The sequence below is a fragment of the Ictidomys tridecemlineatus genome, unplaced genomic scaffold (genome assembly GCF_052094955.1).
Source record: "Ictidomys tridecemlineatus isolate mIctTri1 unplaced genomic scaffold, mIctTri1.hap1 Scaffold_154, whole genome shotgun sequence".
NCBI lineage: Eukaryota > Metazoa > Chordata > Mammalia > Rodentia > Sciuridae > Ictidomys > Ictidomys tridecemlineatus.
Window position 1 is genome coordinate 526,506 of NW_027521353.1, and position 21,753 is coordinate 548,258.

General features: G+C 35.4%; 1 long non-coding RNA gene across 2 annotated transcripts in view; it reads left to right on the forward strand.

Annotated features, from left to right (window-relative positions):
• Positions 1–11,627: 11,627 nt before the first annotated feature.
• The window catches only part of LOC144372733 (uncharacterized), a 63,430-nt gene continuing 53,304 nt past the window's right edge, over positions 11,628–21,753 (forward strand). For both annotated transcript variants that reach the window (XR_013432638.1, XR_013432637.1), the window contains exon 1: positions 11,628–11,757. This is a non-coding gene — a long non-coding RNA (uncharacterized LOC144372733). The remainder of the gene's footprint in view (positions 11,758–21,753) is intronic.

Sequence of the window (21,753 nt, forward strand, 5' to 3'; positions counted from 1 at the left end):
GGAGAGACCCCTTGAACATGATGCTGGGGGAAGATCAGGTATGGCAGCAACCAGGGTCCAGGGGTCCCCCATTAACCTGGAGAGACCCTTGAAAAAGGATGCTGCGGGGAGATCAGGTATAGCTGCACCCAAGTTCCAGGGGACTCCCCCCTCAAGGGGCAAGATAGCTCAAACCAGTTGTCATGATGAGATCAGGGATGGCCACACTCAGGGTCCAGGGGGAATCCAAGGGTCGAGAGGCCTCGAACATGGGTGTGGGGGGAGATTAGGTACAGTGGCACCAAGTGCACAGAGGACTTCCCCATCTAGGGATGAGACACCTGGATCCTGGGTACTGAAAGAGATCAGGTATGGACGCACCCAGGGTCCAGTGGACTCCCCCCCTCTAAGGGAGAGACCCCTCGAACCTGATGCTGGAGGGATATCAGGTAAGGCTGCACCCAGGATCTGGGAGACTTCGCCCTCTATGGCCGAGACACCTCGAACCACGAGCCATGGTGAGATCAGGTATGGCCCGACCCAGGGTCCAGGATACATTCCCCACTGGGGCGAGAACCCTCAAACCCAGGTGAAGATCAAGTACTGCCGCACACAGAGTCGAGGGGACTCCCCGCTCTAGGGGCGAGACCTATGTAAGCGGATGCCAGAGGGAGATAAGGTACAGTCGCATCCAGGCTCCAGGGGACTCTCCCTTCTTGGGACGAGACCCCTCAAACCTGGGTGCCGGGGACAGATCAAGTATGGCTGCACCCAGTGTCCAGAAAACTCCCCTCTCTAGAGGAGAGATCCCTCGAACCGGAGGGGAGATCAGGTACCACCGCACACAGGGTTGAGGGACTCCAGCCACTAGGGGCAAGACCTCTCGAACCTGGATGCCAGGGAAAGATCAATTAACCCCACATCCAGGGTTCAGGGGACTCCCCCCTCAAGGGGGGAGATCCTCTGAACCCGGGTGTCAGCATGAGCTCCCGCCACAATCAGTGTCGGGGGGACTTCCCATACTAGGGGCAAGACAGCTCGAACCCGGTGCTGAGGGGAGATCAGGTATGGCTGCATCCAGGGTATAGGGGACTCCATCATCTAGGAGAGAGACCCCCAGAACCGGGTGCCAGAGGAACAATAGATATGGCAGCACCTAGAGTCCAGGGGACACCCCGCTCTAGGGGCAAAACCCCTCGAACCTGGCTGTCACGGTGAGATAAGGTATGGCCATACCCAGAGTCCTCCCCCCTCTAGGGGTGAGACCCCTTGAACCAGGGGGAAGATCTAACTTTTCCTCTCTACAATTTAGTGCTGGGTCTTTTAGTCACAGTGGTGAAAATCCTATTTAAAACAAATTCCATCTTCTATCCTTACAAGTCCTAACCTGAAAAATCTACTTTTTTTTTGAGTTGGAACACAGTATTTCAACATACTCTGTACACAAACTCTCAAGGAACTGTTTTTCAAGCCCTAACTACTGATTTTAGATTGCATTTATTATCCATTTAGATTTCGAGTTACTTTTCATAGGGCTAGATGTTTCATAAGGCTAGATGTAGACCACTTTATTGCTCTTCATAATACAAAAAATTACATGTTTATGAAATCATCTTTGTGTTTGGTTCATATTATGACTTTTTTATCTTTGTTATTGTATTAGAGTTTTAGAATATACATCAGTGTCACTTGATGATACTGCTACTTCATTTGTTTCTCTACAGCATAAATTTTGGGGTATTTTATACATACTTTTCTTCAAAGATGAATTTTATTTATTTATTTATTCATTTTGCTTTAAGTTTATTCTTTTGTTCAAAGGCAAGAATGTTCAAATTTGATGGAAAATATTATAGATTATATTGAAAGAAAATTCTTGTTTTTGTAATGCTGAGTTTTATCTAAACACATTATGTGCATAATTGATTATTTTGTGTGCTTCTGTAAGTTTTTATTTCTCTGTAAAGTGTACATATTTTTCATTAAAACTTCTATGTAATGTGTGAAGTAGTATGCAAATGTGACATTTATAGATACTGATGTGGTGTTTTGTATTGTTATACTAGATGTACTGTGGAAAACAAATAAATGTCTGAGCTTTAGCAAAATTCTTCCTTGGACTTTCTATTTGTCCGTTTTTACATGTACTTTTTTTAAAAAACTACCTACCAGATTTTAGCTGTATAAAACAATACTAATGTATTTTTATATGTTACTATGTTTTACAGAGACATATATTTCAATAAGTCAATGCTACTGGTGGGAAATGATGATGTACATTCAATAGTCACATAATTTTTACAAAGAGTTACCAACTTATACTCCATTGGTAGTTCATGATAAAATTTTACATCATCATCAATAGTGTTTAATTTTATGTATTTGTTATTTTATTCTATAATTCTCTGATTTCCTAAGGTGTTGACCATTTTATGAGTATTGAACACTTAGATATTGCCTATATAAGGAGGCTATTCAAGATGCTTGCTGGGGCTGGGGATGTGGCTCAAGCGGTAGCGCGCTAGCCTGGCATGCGTGCGGCCCGGGTTCAATCCTCAACACCACATACCAACAAAGATGTTGTGTCTGCCAAGAACTAAAAAATAAATATTAAAAAAAAGATGCTTGCTATTCTCCTCTTGGTGTCATATTTTTTATTAAGTATTTGGTTATAGGTGAGGTAATTATTTCATCTCATCTGTCACTTTGTATCTTTAATGGTGCCATTTCATGAATTGATTATTTTAATGCACAATGTATTTATTGTTTTTTAAATAATTTTTATTTGTAGATTGACACAATGTTCTCAATTTTGTTCATTAATTTTTATGTGGTGCTGAGGACAAATCAAGTGTCTCACATGTTTGTGGCAATTGCTCCACCATTGAAACACAGACCCATCTTTAATTTATGATTTTTTTTAACATTTAGTTTTGTGTAACTTTGAAAAAAATTTGGTTTTTCTTTGTTATTCTTAGGTTTGATAACAATTGTGTCGTTCTATTCAAAATTAGACCCCAGTATTATTGTTCTTTTGAGACTGGGGGGTTTATAATCACACAGGCATTCCATTGTTCCAGCAGCTTCCTGTAGAAAGGATATTGTATTATCGGGAGTGGAAACTCTCATTTATCATTGTGTAGTTGGTGTCTTTTTAAAGATTCTCACTTCAATTTCACAGGTATATTTATTCATAATATTTTAAGGTGTACACTAATTCTCTAACTTCATAATATACGGTAATGTGTGGAATAGTGGTCTTTTGGTCAGTGATGGAAACTGTGTAAAATGATAGCTACAACCAATAGCCTAAGTTTGTAGTAATATAAAATCTACATGTCAGTACACAGTATGATTGCAAAAATAACAAAATCACTTTTGAATGCATTTCTCAGAATGTATGCCTATCACTTAAGGAGACACCTTTGTACACATACTATATATTACAAGTAGAGAAATAATTAGTATATGATTATTATATTTCATATTTACCAGAGCTCTTTCAATTTTATTTGTCATATTAAAGCACAAACATCTGACATTACTGACAGGCTGGGCATTAGTTTATCTTGAATGTTTTAATTTTGTCATTTTACATAGAATTTGCTATATTCTCTCTTTCTTTCTTTCTGTTTTTTTTTTTTTTTTTGTAAAATTTGTCTTTTCTAAACTATAGAGATTCTCACAATTAGCTAATGAAGTTTAGATACCTTTAGAAATCTAATCGAGTTTTTATGTTTTCTTTTTAAGCTCAGCTTTAGATGAAGGTAAGGGGCCTAGTAAAAAAATTGTGTAGAATCTTATTGTTGCATATCTGTTTTTCCCAGAAGTAGAATTGATGGTTCATAGGGCATGCCTGATTACATAGTGCCAAACCATTTTACAAAGTAGCTTTATAAAGTGCTGTGGCCACAAGCAGTGTTTGAAAATTCCAGTCATTTAATATTTTGTAATAGTTAGGTCTTTATTAATATGTGAATGCCTTTATTGTCATTGATTTTAACATTTTGCTGAGTATACAATACTCTCTGCATTCTGAATGTTAACTTATCTCTCATCATATTGACATACATGTATGTACATATATTTACTCAATATTTGCAATGTTTTCTTTCTGTTAAGTGCTTTTTAAAACCTCTTTTTGTGGGACTGAGGTACCTGGGATTGATCTCAGGGGCACTCAACCACTGAGCAACATTTCCATGTCTATTTTTTTTTTTTTTGGTATATTTATTGAGAGGCAGCGTCTCACTGAGTTTTTTATTTTCTCACCATTGTTGAGGCTGTCATTGAACTCATGATGCTTCTGTCTCAACCTCCCCAGCTGCTGGGATTAGAGGTGTGCATCAGAACACTTGGCTATTGAAAAATATTTTGACTGTTGTATTTCTTTCTTGAGATTTTTCTCTTAGCCATCTGTACTATCTCCAGTATTCGTCATTACAAGACTTTTACAAGAAATGGGTGATACAAACATTGTCTCCATTTCTATCTCTTACTTTCATATAATCTTAATTACATTATTTGGTCTACATTATTCTAATTCTGATAAAGTTCAACATGAGTTCATAGTATTTGTTTTTATCTTTTATTTAATTTTCATAATCAATGTAAAATTTTTCCTGTAACAATAATTTTTTTCTGCAAAATTAATTTTTTGAATTTGAATCTATTGATTTTCTGTAAAAGATGAGATTATAGAGATTATATGTTTTGTTTGTTTATTTTATTTTATTTTTATTGTTTTGGCACAAGAGATTAAATTCAGATATTCTTTACCACTGAGATAAATCCCCAACTCTTTTTATTTTTTATTTACAGATAGGGTGTTACTAAGTTTCTTAGGGCCTCACTAAGTAACTAAGTCTGGTTTTGAACTTGTAATCCTTCTGGCTCAAGCCTCCTAAATCACTGAAATTAACTGAGGGTACAGTTACTTATGGTGGAATATATATATATATATATATATATATATATATATATATATATATTAAAGACATTTATCTAAATATTTGTATAGATGTAAAACAGCAAAAACTACCTTTTACATTACATTTCTATTAGGATTTGTATATACACACCTCATTGTACTTTTGCAAGTTTAGTAAAGTATGAGTACTTATTTTAATTTAGAAATGAAAAATGACATTCTTAGAGCTTAGCATGTTTTCTACCAATAATAATTACTTATCAAATGAGTGTGTTTCCAGGTAAAGTGGTGCAAACCTGTTTTCTCAGTGGCTGGGAAGGCTGAAACAGGAGGATTACAAATTCAAAGCCAGCCTCAACAATGATGAGGCCCTAAGCAACTCCATGAGACCCTGTCTCCAAATAAAATGCAAAATATTGCTGAGTGCCCCTGAGTTCAATTACCAGTATCAAAAACAAAAACAGAAACAACAATAAAAAATACAACAATACAAAAAACAATACAACAATACAAAACAAACAAGGAGTCTGTAGACTCAGTAAATGACATTCACAGATTCTTCCTGTGGGGTTTTTGATTCAAATGTAAAGATTTTCATTTCCTGAGGAAATGTTACACAAAGAGCAAATAAATGCTGAGAAAAAATATTCAGCAAACATGTTAATATAATGTTGATAGATAAAAACCTAAAGTAGAACAGATAACTTCTTATAGTGGGAGAACTCCAAAATACGATTGGCTTTAGAATTTGGTTCTCATATGAATCAAATGTAAATTTACTGGAAAATGTGAGTCACTTACAGGGCAGCATCATGAAAGTCTTCCACAGGATTTAAACAATCTATTTTGAAAATAAAAGGTATGATATCCAAATGGGAATGTTTTTGAGAAGAAACTTTCACAGTGCTATTCCCTATATATTCCACAGGAGAAGTTGGGATAGCTTAAGGATCTCAGCATCACATTCTGTGCGACGGGGAAATGGAAAAGGCAGTGTCTGAAAATTTTGTTAAGTTGTCTTCTATGTAAATTTTTTAACATTCTAGGGAGAGTAAATTCAATAAACTTGGTGAATTTACTTATAATTAATTGAAATAGAGTTTGAAATAATACATCAAACAACATCACACATTGTAAAAATAAATTTAATTTTTTAAAATTTTTTATGTGTTGGATGTTAGTTAAATATAACAAAAATGAGTTTCTTACTATTGGATAAATTCCATAAGTATTTAAAAATCTCACATTATTCTTACTTATTTTACCTGTGGAAAGTTTTCAATAAGTTGCCTCTTATTTATAATTTATGTATTATACACCATTCCTATTAGAAAATAAAATATTGATTTTAAGAACAATTAAATTTTTGTGCCTTTATGTATTAGGTTTGTGTGTGTGTGTGTGTGTGTGTGTGTGTGTGTGTGTGTGTTGTACTGCAGTTATCCACTGCTTCATGACACCAGGCCTGGAATAAAGATCTCAACATAAAGGTTCCTTTATATATTATTCAATTCAAATTATTGGGGCTCATATTACCACCAGATATAAAGTCAACAATGAGATGATGGGTTGAGAAGACTCAGGTACCTGATAATTAAGTGGAAAGTAGGGTAAAACCAAATGTCTAACAGAAAATGTTCACTCCCTTCATAGCATGATCTTTGTGATAACTTTTTTCCAAATGTATTTTTCCCCACACATCTTCACCACTATTCTCATAAAGCCTGTCTTAGAAACTAATCACTTCCACCTTTCTCCCTGGATCCCTTACAAATATGTGATTACATGAGACTCTATGGACTGCAAGAAATATAAAATAGTCCCAGAAACTTGCAGAAGATATTTATGTTATTTTCTGGATCTCCCTATTATTTTGGGGTTCTTGGGCTTTTTTACATATGCTTGACCCCCAACTTTTTTGTTCCTACTACTCTTTCTCATAATGTGACCCGAAAGTTTGTTGGTTTGGAAAGAGGTGAACTTCCATTCAGCAGAAATAGTAGATGCTTTGCCTTCAAGATGAGAAGGAAAGAGTAAAAAAATACGTGTCAATATATCTCGCTTTTTGATTCCAAATTTAGGGGAGCCACATTAAAAACATTGCCAATTTATGATGAATGTAAGACTTTGCATGTTCAATTGTATATGTGTCATGTATCCTGTGATTTAGAAATTTTCTCTTTTTTTTTCAATCATAGCCTGGCTCCTCTAAGCCTGATTTGTAATTGGTTTTAGCTGTGGCCTATAAATATTTAATTTAAAAAATAAAAACCAAAAAAGAAAAAATACCTTATATTGTTCATACAACTCTGTCATGTAGGTTTGACTCAAACACCTATTAAAGTGAATATTTGAGTAAACTGAAGACTGTGTAGAAATTTCTGTGTTTTTCCCCATGAATACTATAAGATAGGACACATGTCTCTCTTCCATTTAGTAGAGAGCAGGAGTCTAAGTTACCAAAGTAGTAGTTAATTAATCCAGATGAGTTTCCCATTGACCAATGCACATAGTATTTAAAATTGTCTACTTCTTTAACACTATTGGGTTTCCGGTTATATTCTGTTTTGTTTTATACCTTCTTTAAAATAATCAGTCAACTCTTGTAGTTGAAGTTTAGTTCACCTCACTCTTTTTTTTTTCTAACGCACTAATGTATTACTGCTCAATATCTTTTAAAAACCAATTTAATTAATGGCTACATTTTTCTAATAGGGAATTATTTCCTAAACTGCATAGGGCTGGTAAATTTCCTTTGTTTTCAAAATGAGAATAAGTCTTTAAAAATTAGTCTTGTGAATTGTGATGAAAATGATGATTCTAAGCATTCTATATAATATCCACATTTCCAAGCTCTTTGCAGGGAGGAACATTACAATATTCAGGACCATTATAGAACATTAAATCAAATCAGACATACAACTTTTCAACCTGGAGTGTTATTCAGATGATTCAGCACCACAAATCTATATATTTGAGAATCTCTGAAACACCATATATGAGAAGGTGAGTGAAAAATAAGTCCTCTAGTAGCACTGAGATTCATTTTAATTTTTAATGTATAATTAATCAAATCAGGTGGGCCTTGCAATTTTCTCATCATTTTTAACCACGTGAAACAGAGCATTTAGACACTGACTTCAAGTGACAAAAGTGAATTTAAGAGAAATGATATTACAAAAATTTTCAGAACAAATCATAGAAATGTGGGAAGAATACCAGCACATGCACAAAGAAAGAAAAATATATATATTTGCACAAATGTGAGGGTAAAGTAAGTGGCTCAGAAGAATTGTTGGTGAAAATAAAATGATAACATGGAAGTAATAAATTAGTGAGGTTGATGCATGGTTCTACAATTCTGGGAGATGATAACAGGGGTATAGTAAATTGCATAAACTCTCTGAATGTGCCTCTTTACTCTACCTAAAATTGATTTTGGGTTTGGTGATTTCTGAATTTTCTCTGTTCAGGATATCAAAGGTAATGTCCTCTAACATCATATCTCATCTCACATTTGTGGCAGATTTGCCATCTTTTTCAGTCTGCAGACTTAAGAAATCATCTCACTTATTCTGGGAAAAGATCTGACTTAACTAAATCATTGTTTGGAAGAAATAACTTATTGAAGAATATTTCATAATCATTATTTCAGTACTTTATTTTGTCTATATTTTATTAATGTATTATAGTTGTACATAATATTGAGATTTGTAGTAAAATATTCACACTTACACACAAATGAATTTTTTCAATTTGACTCCCTAGCACCCCCCACATCCCACTCCTTGGTCCCTTTTCTTCACTGATATTCTTTTGATTTTTTGGCAATCCACTCTCACCTTTTATTTCATTATTTTTTTTTGCTCCCTAGCTTCCATATATGAAAGAAAACAAATGACCCTTACTTTGCTTAACATGATGGTCTCTAGTACCATTGATTTTCCTGAAAATGTCATAATTTCTTTTTTCTTTAGGGTTAAATAAAATTTCATAGTGTATATATATAGCACAATTTTCTTATTTTTTTTCATCCATAGATGGACATAAAGGCTGATTCCATAGTCTGAGTATTGTGAATTGTGCTGATATGTATGTATCTTAAACATGGATATGTATAGTAAAATAACATTTTTAGAATAAATACTGATGAGAAGTATAGCTGAGTCATATAATCATTCCATGACTAGTCTTCTTGAGGAACCTTCGTAATGATTTCATAGTGGTTGTTCAAATTTACAGTATCTCTAAAAATGCAGAAGTGTCTCTTTTTCTCCACATCCTCTTTAGTATTATTATTTATGACTGCCATTCTGACTGGTATAAGATGAAATCATACTACAGATTTTATTTGAATTGTCCTTATTGCTAATGATGCTGTGTCAGGGGCCACTCTAGAAAGGAGCCAGGCACACACTTTTAAGACCTGAGTAAAAATTTACTGTACTGATATTGCACCTATTGCAATGCAAGTGCACTTGCCCTTTTTTTGATAGAAAGGTACAGCTCTGGGAGTGAGTGTTGCTAAACTGGTGGAGCTGCCTTCTTGTTCCTTTGTAGTACTACTTCTGACCGTTTTTGGATAAAATGTTTCATGGAATCTCCCCTTGTTTTTCCCCTGTATAAGAATAAAAATTTTCAGTGGCTCATTTTTTTCCATGGACCCCTAAGATCACTGTGACATCGGCATATTTTGAAAAGATTCTTTTATATTTTGTGCTTTTTTCACAATTTTCTTAAGTTATTGAAATAGTCAGATTGTGTGTACTCAGAATATGTTGTAAACTCAGTTCGATGATGATAATTTTGAACTTTTTGTTTTTTTACTTATTTACAAATATCTTTATTTATTTATTATGTGCTGCTAATAATGAAACCCAGTGCCTCACCTATGCTAGGTGTGCACTCTACCACTGAGCCACAATTCCAGCCCCTAACCATTTGTCTTTATTCTTATGAGAAGTGTTAGTTTAGTTAATTTGCTCATTTTTAATGGGTTACTTAATGTTTTGTGTAAAGTTTGTTGGGTCTTTAAATACTCTAGATATAGAGGCAAAAGATTAGCTAGCAAATATTTTTTTACCAATGCTGTGAGTTCTATTGTCACATTCCTAATTGTTTGCTTTCCTGTGCAGAAGCTCTTTAATTTTATGTAGTCTCATGTATTAAGCCTTGGCATTATTATTGAGCTTTATGGGTCCTATTGAGAATGTTGTTGCCTGTGACTAAAAGATAGAGTGTCAGTGCTCTTTTTTTTTTTAGCTTTTGTGGCCACAAACTAAAGAAAACCTAAAGCCATCATATTTGCAGAGTTACAAAGAATGATGCTCTCTTAGAGCCTTTAGAGGTAGTATGGCCTTGACACTACTTTGACACTAGACTATTTTCACACACTCACACTTAAGAAATTGGACTTACAACACCACAAATTGCAAAAGAAATCTCTCTCTCTCTCTCTCTCTCTCTCTCTCTCTCTCACACACACACACACACACACACACACACACACACACACACACACACAACAACATAAAACCAGACTTTCAAAAAGTATCTTTAGTTGTAGCTGAACAAATTATTTTATCTTATTCATTTTTATGTAATGCTGAGAATGAAATCAATGCTTTATACACACCAGTCAAACACTCTACTACTGAACCACAACTGAAACCTAGCAAATCAGAATTTCTTGCAGCTTACATATTCTATATTTTCAAATTTGACTTTTTGCGGGGAGATTATTGAAACAAAACCCAGTGATGCTTAAAAACTGAACCACATTTCCAATCTATTCTATTATATATTTTATTTAGACACAGGGATTCACTGAGTTTCTCAGAGCTTTGCTAAATTTCTGAGGCTGGATTTTAACTTGTGATCCTCCTCCCTCAGTTTCCATGTTTCTGAGATTATAGAAGTGCACCACTGTACTTGGCTATGTCATCAAATTTAAATCATAAAAATGTGATTAACAGTAAGTGATAGCTGTCAAAGCAGTGAATGAACCTGCTGGAAAACATGACTGAAGCCTTGCTGAGTGTCCTGAGTGGCAGTTACAGAACCATCAGGCAGCTTCTGAATCCTGATTAATCTGTGAATGTATTGTGAATTTTTTCTCCAGGTAGTGACTGCCATATCTGAATGAAATTACAGAATGCTGAGTGGGCATATGAGAGAGAGCTTTTCTACTAAATGAGAAAATTTCCCGCCCCCCCCACACACACATTTAGGTGATTACAGGTAAATAATTCTGTGCTGAGTGATTATGTTGCATTCAGTGATATAGTAGGAAGATCACTTTAGTTGTTCCTCCTATACTCTTGACACTGCATCACAGTTCAAGAAAGGCAAGATGATTAGCCCCAACATACTAAGTCCATTCAGTGCCTCTAGCTAAACAAAAAAGCCATCTTGTAATCTAAATAAGATACATAAATATCATAAATAGTAGTTTCAAAATTTTTTTCCTCACCTGTATAGTCAAAACTCACACACTTAAAATTTGTTAGACACATTAATCAACAAATTGATATATCCCAACATTATCATCCAAATTCAACCAACTTCAATTCATTGGAAGTCTGGATGCCCCCCTTTCTTAGTACTGTCTTCACTCCCTCATTTTATATATCTTGCATTCTTACCTTCACTCTCTAGTTATTTTTTTTTTTTACTTTTTTCATTTTGTTTTTTTTGTTTTTGTTGTCTTCCATGCCAGATTCCTCATTTTGTATATCAGTGGTGATGGGAGATGGGACTGACTTAGACAACAGGAGGACACCTCGTTCTGGTGAGAATGAGAACTACTCAAAAGATGCCTGTCTGCCCATGTGGCAGAGTTTCCCAAGGTGAGCAGGCTTCAGGAAAAGGCTTCCTACTTTTATTTTTCCATATTTGAATGCAGGGGTTTTTTGGCCCTACATAATCAAAGTAGAACAAATTAAGTATAAAGGTTCCACATATTCCATTTTCTTTCTTTATTTCTATACAGATATAGAGGCAAGTCTTGAAAATAGAAGAGTATGAAACCCTCTGGAAAAGTGGGAAAGGAAGTTTCCTATTGTAATGAAATGTAAATATAAAGATACTGCACAGATAGTGGCCATTAAGATGTTCTATGGGGGTTTGTGGTGCTGGGGCTGTAGCTCAGTGGCAGACCACTTGCCTATCATGTGTGAGGAACTGGGCACAGTCTTTATAATCACATAAAAATAAACCACATAAAAGCATTCTGTCCACACAAAACTACAATCAATCAATCAATCAAGCAATTAACCAGGTTTTGTATGAGAAACCAGAAACAATTTGTAAATAAAATAAGTAAATTTGCTTCTTTTGACTTCATTTCTGTGAAATTTAAATAATAATAATAATAATAAGCAATAATAAATATAACCTGGACATGGTAGTTCAAGCCTATAATTCCAATGACTGAGGAGACATAGGAAGGAGGACAGCAAATATCAAAGTAAACATCAGATAATTAGCAAGGACCTAATCTATTTACTGAGACCCTTGCCAACTTAGTGAGTCCCTCTGTCAAATTGAAAAAATATATATAGATAGTGCTGGAGATGTGTATTACTGATTTAACATGCCTGGGTTTATTCTCTAATACCAAATAAATAAATAAATAAATAAGCAGAAAAAGAAAAAAATTCATAAATCTTCATTCTTCAAGTACTTTTCCTAATTAGATCATTTGACTTTTTTATCTCAAGGTTTATGTGCAAGGGATATGTGTGTGTGTGTGTGTGTGTGTGTGTGTGTGTGTGTGTGTGTGTGTACTAGAGATTGTATCCTGGGGCACTTAACCACCAAGCCACATCCCAGAACTTTAAAAAGATATTTTAATTTTTATTATTTTTTATTTTTTAGACAGTCTTACTGTTGCTTAAAGCCTAGAAACATTGCTGATTCTGGTGTCAAATATAAAGTCCTTTTTCTTCAGTCTCCTGAGCCTCTAGAATTATAGATGTGAACCACTATTTCTACTGTTACTAGTGCATTTCTACAGGATATCTGCTGCAGGTTATTTACTCATCTGCCTTGGCAGTGACAATATTTTCTGGCAATTATTCAAACATTATATACTTAGTTTATTTCTATTCCTATTTTATTAAGAGCTTTTTAAACTTTTTAGATATTCCCAACATATTACAGGTATTTTGGCATATTATATATTCATTCAGTATAACTTATCTTAATTAACATCAATTTTTCTGATTGTATTAGATGTGGTGATTCACTGTGCTATGTTCACCCATGAACATAGAAATGTAATGTCTGATTCATTTAACTGTGTCATATTCCTATCTACTCATCTATTCCTTTCATTGCCCTTTGTCTTATCCAATAAACTTCTATTCTTCCCCTCCCTTTTTCTTGTCTGTTAGAATTGGCATATCAGAGAGAATATTAAAACTTTGCTTTGGGGAATTGGCTTATTTCTCTTAGCATTATAGTCTCCAGATCCATACATTTACTGGCAAAGTCATTCTTTTTTACAGCTTAGTAATATTTCATTGTCTATCACATACCATATTTTCTTTATTTATTTATCTGTTGAGGGAACCTAGGTTGATTCCATAGCATATATATTGTGAATTGAACTACTATAAATATTGATGTGGCTGTATAACTAACAGTATGCTGATTTTAAGTCCACTGGATTTATGTTGAAGAGTGAGATAAGTGGGTCAAATTAGGCTTCCATTCCAAATTGTTTGAAGAATCTCCATCTGGCTTTCCATAGGGATTTCACCAAATTGCAGTCCCACCAGCAATGTATGATTTTTATTTTTCCTTCACATCCTCACTCACATTGATTTTTTTTTATTTGTATTCTTTTTTTAAAAAAATTCATTTAGTTTTTACTTGTGGTTGGACACAATATCTTTATTTTATTTACTTATTTTTTATATGTTGCTGAGGATAAAACCCAGTGCTAGGCAGGTGCTCTACTGCTGAGCCACACACCAGCCCTTTTTTATTTGTATACTTGATAATTACTGTTCTAATTGAAGTGGATTGGATAATTAGTGTAGTTTTAATTTGCATTCTCTAATGGCTAAAGATAATAATATTAATAATATATATATACATATATATATTATATATATATATATATGGAGAGAGAGAGAGAGATAATAGAAACTACTAAATAAAATAAAATTATTCACTATTTTATTTGTTGTATACACATTTCCTTCCCTTAACCTTAACAGGCCTAAGTATGCATCTGCTTGGAGAAGCTAGCATGTTCTTCCTTGAAGTTTCAGTGGACATCTTTTTTTTTTTTATCTTTTGGTGATGAAATCTAGGAACACTTAGCCACTGAGCCATATCCCCAGTCCTTTTTTATATCATATTACAGACATGGTTTCACTGAGTTGCCTAGGTCTTTTCTAAGTTGCTGAGGTTGACATTGAACACATAATACTTCTGCCTGAGCCCGCAGAACCACTGGAATTACTGGTTTGTACCACCATGCCTAGCCAATGATCATTTTTTTAAAATTTCCTTCTCTTTTTATTGATTTTATTGATATTTATTGATTGTATTTATTGATAATTACTCTTCTGATTGAAGTGGATTGGATTCTTAGTGTGGTTTTAATTTGCATTCTCTAAGTGCTAAAGATAATAATAATAAATAATATATATTTATATATACTAATTTACATTATATAATATATATTATAATATATGATAATTATGATATATAATATATTATAATATATAATATATAATACATTATATATATATATATATATATAGAGAGAGAGAGAGAGAGAGAGAGAGAGAGACACCCTGTAATACATCTTCTTCTTTAAAGTGTTTTGTCAGTAACTTGAAGAAGTTTAAGAGTAATTTCAAGTAACCTGTATCCTTGCTATGCATTTTATTGCCCATTAACAACTATTTCCTAACAGTACTTACTGTACTCAGTGATACAGTCTCCTCATAATTTTCCAGGTTCACATTATTGTTCCACTAGGGCGAGGAACAACCTGTGTCTCCATTTTCCAGATGATTCCAATTATCATTTTTGTCAGAACAAGATAGACATATTCCATTTAACACGTTTGGTCATAAATGACCCTGGAAAGTGTGGAGCTGTAAAGCTTGTAGCTGCTCTGCAAGCATCTCTGTTGTTTTTTCACAATGCATAATCCATCTTCTTTCAGTCCTGGTAAAAAGTTCTCCAGAATACCTCTTTAAAGATGCCTTGAAGATCTCCAATCACCACATTTTAAAAACTTTATGTTATTTTAGAATCTGCTTTCTCCCATTCTCTGGCACTCTCACATCCAGCACACTTGCCATTACATGAAGAATTCTTTCAATGTCCAATGTATACTATTCGACTTTAGTAATAAAGAAAAAAGAAAAAATATATATATGTATATATGGAATTGGAAAATCCTAGGCCCTTTTAGGTAAGTGAAATCTACTTGGATGTTTTTTTCAACAAAATTACTGCATGGGATAAAGGCAAAAAATTCTTCTTTCAAGGAACACACTCATAACCATGAATTTCAAGTTTTCCTTTCTACCCCAGAAGCTGTAGTGGGTTGTCATCTATTCACATTGTATAGTCTAGAGTGGGCTTATTCATTGGCTTTAGCTACTCTAGCTTTAATACTCATGGAAGTAACTTTCTATTTGAATAATTAACAAAAACTTTTGGCAATTAAAATATTATTTTAATTTAGAATTTTTATATTTTCAAAAGAAAGAATCAAAAGCTGAATTTATTTTTGAACTGAGCAAGATGCCAATCATTGAACCAATGCGTTCTGTAGAATAAAAAGGGATTATTCACCAGTCGCGGAGTGGTGGGAACTCCTAGTCAAACCCTCCTTTCTGAGCATATGATTGAGGGCCATTTGTAGGATAAGGAAGCCAATAGCCTGAGGCATGGGAACAAATTGGAGTAGGAAAAGTGAAATAACTGGGGATTGCACCTGCTGCATCAAACTCAGATTTTTATATGTCAAACATTCAGATAATGGTGGGCTCAGCATGCACTAAGGGTGGAACTTTGACACGCTAGTGTCAGAAGGGTACTATCAGACAGTTGTGAAGGTCCAGTGAAGGGTCAAAAGATGATGTTTCCTTCACATTCCTTGGAAACATAAAGAGTGACCAGTACTATTGTGATCCTATTGTTAGATGTTTCAGAAAACTATTGGTGTACACTGCTCAGCTGGATGACTTCCAAAATTTGAGCCATAAGCAAGTAACAAAGAGTAGAAGAAATTACAGAATTTTTCCAGGCTTGCCCTGTTGTACTCGGAGGCTTCTTTCTGTGTAGGACTTCTCTATATGCAAATGTAACTTCACTATTTTTTTTTTTATTTCTGTCTTACATCAGTTTAATTTTCAGCTAAGCCCAACACCTTGTTGGACTTTTAGTGATGTTAACCTCAACTAGGTTTCTCCCAAATTGCCTCTTTCCTCTCCTGTTCTCTGTTTTCTGGAAAACATCTCTAGTTCCAGCCTACAGTAAGGAGAATTTATATTATGATTCACTTTTTACAGGGTGGGTATCCATGTACATGATGTCATACCATCACAACAACTAGAATATTTTGGGGAGGGTATTTTGAGGCTGCACAAGTATTCAATTTCTCCTTGAAGTTTTCAGACCAAGTTTGGTTTTTAATAGCTTATTTCTGATTATAATGTTCTGATGAAGACTATTTCTCTTATTCCTTCTTTGTTTATTAATTATAATTATTTTATATGAGGAAGACTTAATTATCCAATCATAAGTTTATGTTATTGTAGATGAAAAGATATTTCATTAATTGGGCTATAATCAAATGCAATCATGATTTATTTTGTTAATACAGCTAATAATATTTGGGCATTGAGAGTTCTTTCATTTGTCTCCCATATAATTTTAATACATCCAACCCCTTTTTAATTTTTCTGTTTTTTCATGTCTACATGTCCTAGGCTCAACTTTTATTCTCTCTGCCTTGTTTCTAGAATGCAGCACGTCTACTAGAAAGTGTTACTTAGAAACTTAAGTCTGGCTGGGTACAAGGTATTCTCATTGCTTCTACCCAAAGCTCTCTCAAAGAGAAAACCAGAAAACATGTATATAAACTCACCAGGTTTACTGACAAACCTCCTCTGCAGTCTATTACTGGGGCCCTGAACATGATTTTCTAAATTATGGTGCCTTGGCTTCAGTGCTTTGAACTGAAGAACTTCTAAAGGACCTCAGAAGCAGTCTTTTTGATGTCTTTAGTCCTTCCTCCTCCTGCTCTTCTTCTCCACAAGGGCAGGCTGTAGAAAAGAATTTCTTTTTTCAGAGGTGAGTAATGTATACTAGGCTTCATCTGTTAAACATAGTCATAAAAGCAACACAAAACAAGAACAACAACAATAACAACCACAACAAAATATCACTCCTGCTTTCCACTCCCATATGGGTAAAAGCTGGCCATAGAGAAATTCTCTGAGTTACATCAACTGACAAAAGATTTTAGCACACTCTTTCTAGAAGTGGTCATGCCCCATGCCATGCAGGAAGGATGCCACGCAGAGAGTCAAGAGCCTGGATAGGTGTCGCTGGATTACTCCTTCAGTTTTCTTATATCAGCTCATTCTTTTTCTTTCTACAATTACACTTCTACATGCTTGTTCATGCTTCATCAAAAAAAATTGTTCACCCTGGGATTTTCAAAATAGATCTGAAGGTTACCATGCCAAGTAAATGTTACATCAGAGAACTTTGTTATTTTCTTTTATAAACCAGACTTTTCTTACGGGTATGTCAGCCTATATACTTTATGATAGACAGAAAAGGGGTTATCTCTTTTGTTAAATGAAAGAGTGATATAATCAACTCAAAGTTTAGAGACTGTTTTGCCCTGGGGCTACCTAGCTTAAGAGGGATTGTATAATGGCTCAGGACAAGAGAGAGCAGAGTTTAGATCTCTGAAGAAAAGAGTTTAACCAAAGTGTAGATAGCAAACATTTTGTACTGATTGACCAGAATTCAGAGGCTCAGAGAGATTAAAATGTGGGAATGGATCTGTCATATGTGACCTTCTCCTCCACACTCTGGGGGTTCAGAAGATGTGTGCTTCACCAAAACTATAAGAAACAAATTTGTGAGGGAAGCATGAGGATCCTTGAAGATCTCTATGGTTGCTCTTTTTTTTGCAGGCAAGATCTACTGTAAGAGCTGTAGTCAGTCAGTCAATTAGAAGATTTCAATGTGATGGGCATGATATCAAGAGGATGAAAAGGCCAAGTGGCTCCCCTTAATTACCAAAAGCAGGATGCTTGTAGTTAACATAATGGAAAGTAAAGGGGAAGAAATGAACACAATGTTCTGACTTCTGCTGACTCCTGGCATTGGCTAATTATTCATAGTGTTTATAAAAGCGAAATAGATGGGAAATCCACTAAATTCTTACTTGACTTATGTAAACAGAAAAAAAAATCAGAGCAAATGTACAAATATCTTCTCCAGATCATAATAACAGAGAATAATAATTTTTCAATTACTTTCCAGATTTAAGTCAATTTACAAATCCTGAACCCCTTAAATGAAAGGGAGATGATGTCCCATTAAAGAAGGACACTGGTACACTATCAAAAATCTTTCTGTTAATCTTTCTCCCATCTTTCCCCAAAAGAACCTAGAGCCTTTTAGCAGAGTAACTACATTGGGGAAAAGGCATTGATCATATTTTTCAGTGGCCACTAGACATACCTTCTGAATTGACCTTGATTCCAGGAGAACAAGAATGTCATTCTTGCCCTCCAGATGTATGGAAGTCAGGAGATCAATGGAGTTTTATGCAAGGTCTGACTTACAATTTTTTCAGTGGGTTCCTAAACTTATCCTGTGGTTGTTTTCTGAGTCCAGGAATGTATAATCAAGACAGATATACTTAACACTTGTCAAAACTCCCATCCTCGTTCTCTGACCTATGGAGTGAGGGTTATTATGGTTGAAATCAATAAATGGAAGTATCTTATGTTGTCTATAACTTGGAAAATATTGAATCTAAAGCAATGCCACATCCCTGGAGCAATTGCAAAGATTAATGCCACAATCAAAAACTTTAAAGATGAAGAAATATTGATTTCTACAAAATTCCCATTTAACTCTCCTATCTGGATTGTGCAGAAGACAGATGGGTCTTGGAGAATGACAGTTGATAATTGTAAGCTTAATCAGGTTGTGACTTTAATTGCAGCTGCTGTACAAGATGTAGTTTACTTGTTTGAGTACATTAATACATTTCCTGGCACCTGGTATGTGGCTATTGATTTGACTTTTTTCCCCCTCCATCCTAGTATAAAACAACCAAAAGAATAAATTTGCTTTAAACTGGCAAGGCCAGCAATATACTTTCACTGTCTCTTCTCAGAGGTATGTCAACACTGTAGCATTGTGTCACGTATTTGCTCATAGAGACCTTGCTCATTTTTCTCTTCCACAAGGTATTACATTGATCCATTATATCAATGACATTATGTTGGTTGGACCAACTGAGTAGGAGATAGCAAGCACTTAGAACTTGCCAGTGAAGCATTTGTGTATCAGAGGATGAGAAATAAATACTATAAAAATTCAAGGGCCTTTCAACTTCAGTAAAATTTCTAGCAGTCCACTGTTGTGGGGCCTTCTGAGATATTTCTTCCAGAGTAAAGAATTAGTTGTTGCATCTCTCTCTTCCTAAAAATTAGAGAGAAACTCAATGCCTGATGGGTCTATTTGAACTTTGGAGACAGCACATCACTCCCTTGGGTGTGTTACTTCAGGTGATCTATGTAGTGACTAGGAAAGCTTCTTCTTTTGAGTGGTGTTTAAAACAGGAGAAGGCACTGCCACAGGTCCAGGCTGCTGTGCAGGCTGCTCTGCCATTCAGGTGATATGATCCAGCAGATTCAATTGTTTTTAAAGTGTCAGTGGCAGATAGAGACACTGTCTGGAGCCTTTGCCAGGTTGCAATTGGTGAATTACAGATAGGGCCATTGAGTTTTTGGAGCAAGGCCCTGCCATAATCTGTAGACAAATTCTCTTTCTTAGAAAAATAGCCCTTGGCCTGCTACTAGACCTTAGTGTAAACTGAATGCTTGTCCATGGGCCACCAGGACACTATTCAACCTGAGCTGCCCATTATAAACTGGGTGTTATCTGACCCTCAAAGCCATTTAGTTGTTCATGTGCATGATCACTCTATCATTGAGTGGAGGTGGTATATACATGATCAGGAATGGGTGGGATCTAAAGGAACAAGAGGATTGCATAAAGATGTGGTCAAATTGCCCATGGCTCCTACTCTTGCTGCAGTACCTTCTGTTTCTAAGTATGAACCTATGACTTAATGGAGTGTACCTTATTATCAGTTAACAGAGAAAGAGAATATTAAGGCTTGATTCAAAGATGGTTCTACATATTAAACAGGTACCACCTGGAAGTGGACAGATAAGGCCCTTTTGGCCCTTTCTGGAATGACCATGAAGGACAGTGTTAAAGTAAAATCTTCACAAGGGCCAAAACTTCAAGCAGTGCATCTGGTTGTGCATTTCTGTGAAAGAAAATTGGTCAGATGTGTGACTGTACACCTATCCTTGGGTCATGGTTATGGGTTGTCTAGCTGATCAGGGAACTGAGAAGAACATAATTTGAGAATTGGCAAAAAGGACACTTGGGGAAGAGGTATGTTTATAGACTACTCTGAATGGGCAAAGGATGTGAAGATACTTGTGTTTCTTGAAAATTCCCACCAAAATTTGACCTCAGCAGAGAAGGATTTTAATAATCTGGTAGATGGGATAACCAAATTTATGGATAGTAGTCCACCTCTTTTCCCAGCCACCCCTTTCATTGCCGAATGGGTTCATGAAAAAAGTAGTCATGTGTCAATGATGGTGGTTATGCATGGGCACAGTAGCATGGAATTCTACTCACCAAGGCTGATTTGGATACTGCCACTTCTGAGTGCCCAATTTTCCAGCATTAGAGACCAGCACTAAGCCCCTGATATGACATCATTCACCAAGGAAAACTGACAGCAACTTTTTGGCAGGCTGACTATTGGAACACTCCCATGATAAAAGGGGCAGCAATTTGTCTTTTTTGGAACAGACGGTTATTCTGGGTATGGATTTGTCTTCCCTGCACATTGTGTTTCAGCCAAAACCACCATCTGTGGATGTATAGAATGCCTTATCCATTGTCATGATATTCCAAACAACATTGCTTTAGACCAAAGAACTAACTTCATGGCCAAAAAATGAGGTAGTGAACTCATAATTAAGAAATTCACTGGTCTTACCAAATTCCCCACCATCAAGAAGCAGGTGGCTTGAGAGAACAATTTAGTAGATTGTTGAAGATGCAGTTACAGCACCAGCTAGGTGGCAGTACATTGCAGGGCTGGGGCAAGGTTCTACAGAAGGCTTTTTATGGTCTCTGAATCAGCATCCACTATATGGTCCTGTCTCTTCTATTGCTGGAATTTACGTGTCTAGAAATCAAGGTGTGGAGACAGGAATGGTATTCCTAATCATTACTCCTAGTAACACAGTAGGAAAGTTTTTGCTTTCTGTTCCAGCAACCTAATGCTCTACAGCCCTGGAGGTCTTAGTTCCAGAAAAATGAATGTTTCTGCCTGGAAGTAAAGCAATGATTTCATTAAACTGAAAGTTATCACTTCCTCCTGGCTACTTTGGGCTCCTCATGTCTCTGAGTCAATTGGCAAAAAGGAAGTTAAGGTGTGACTGATCCAGCTTCCAAGGGGGAATTGGACAGTTTTACTCCACAATGGATGTAAGAAAGCATTCTCCAAAATTGCAGTAGAT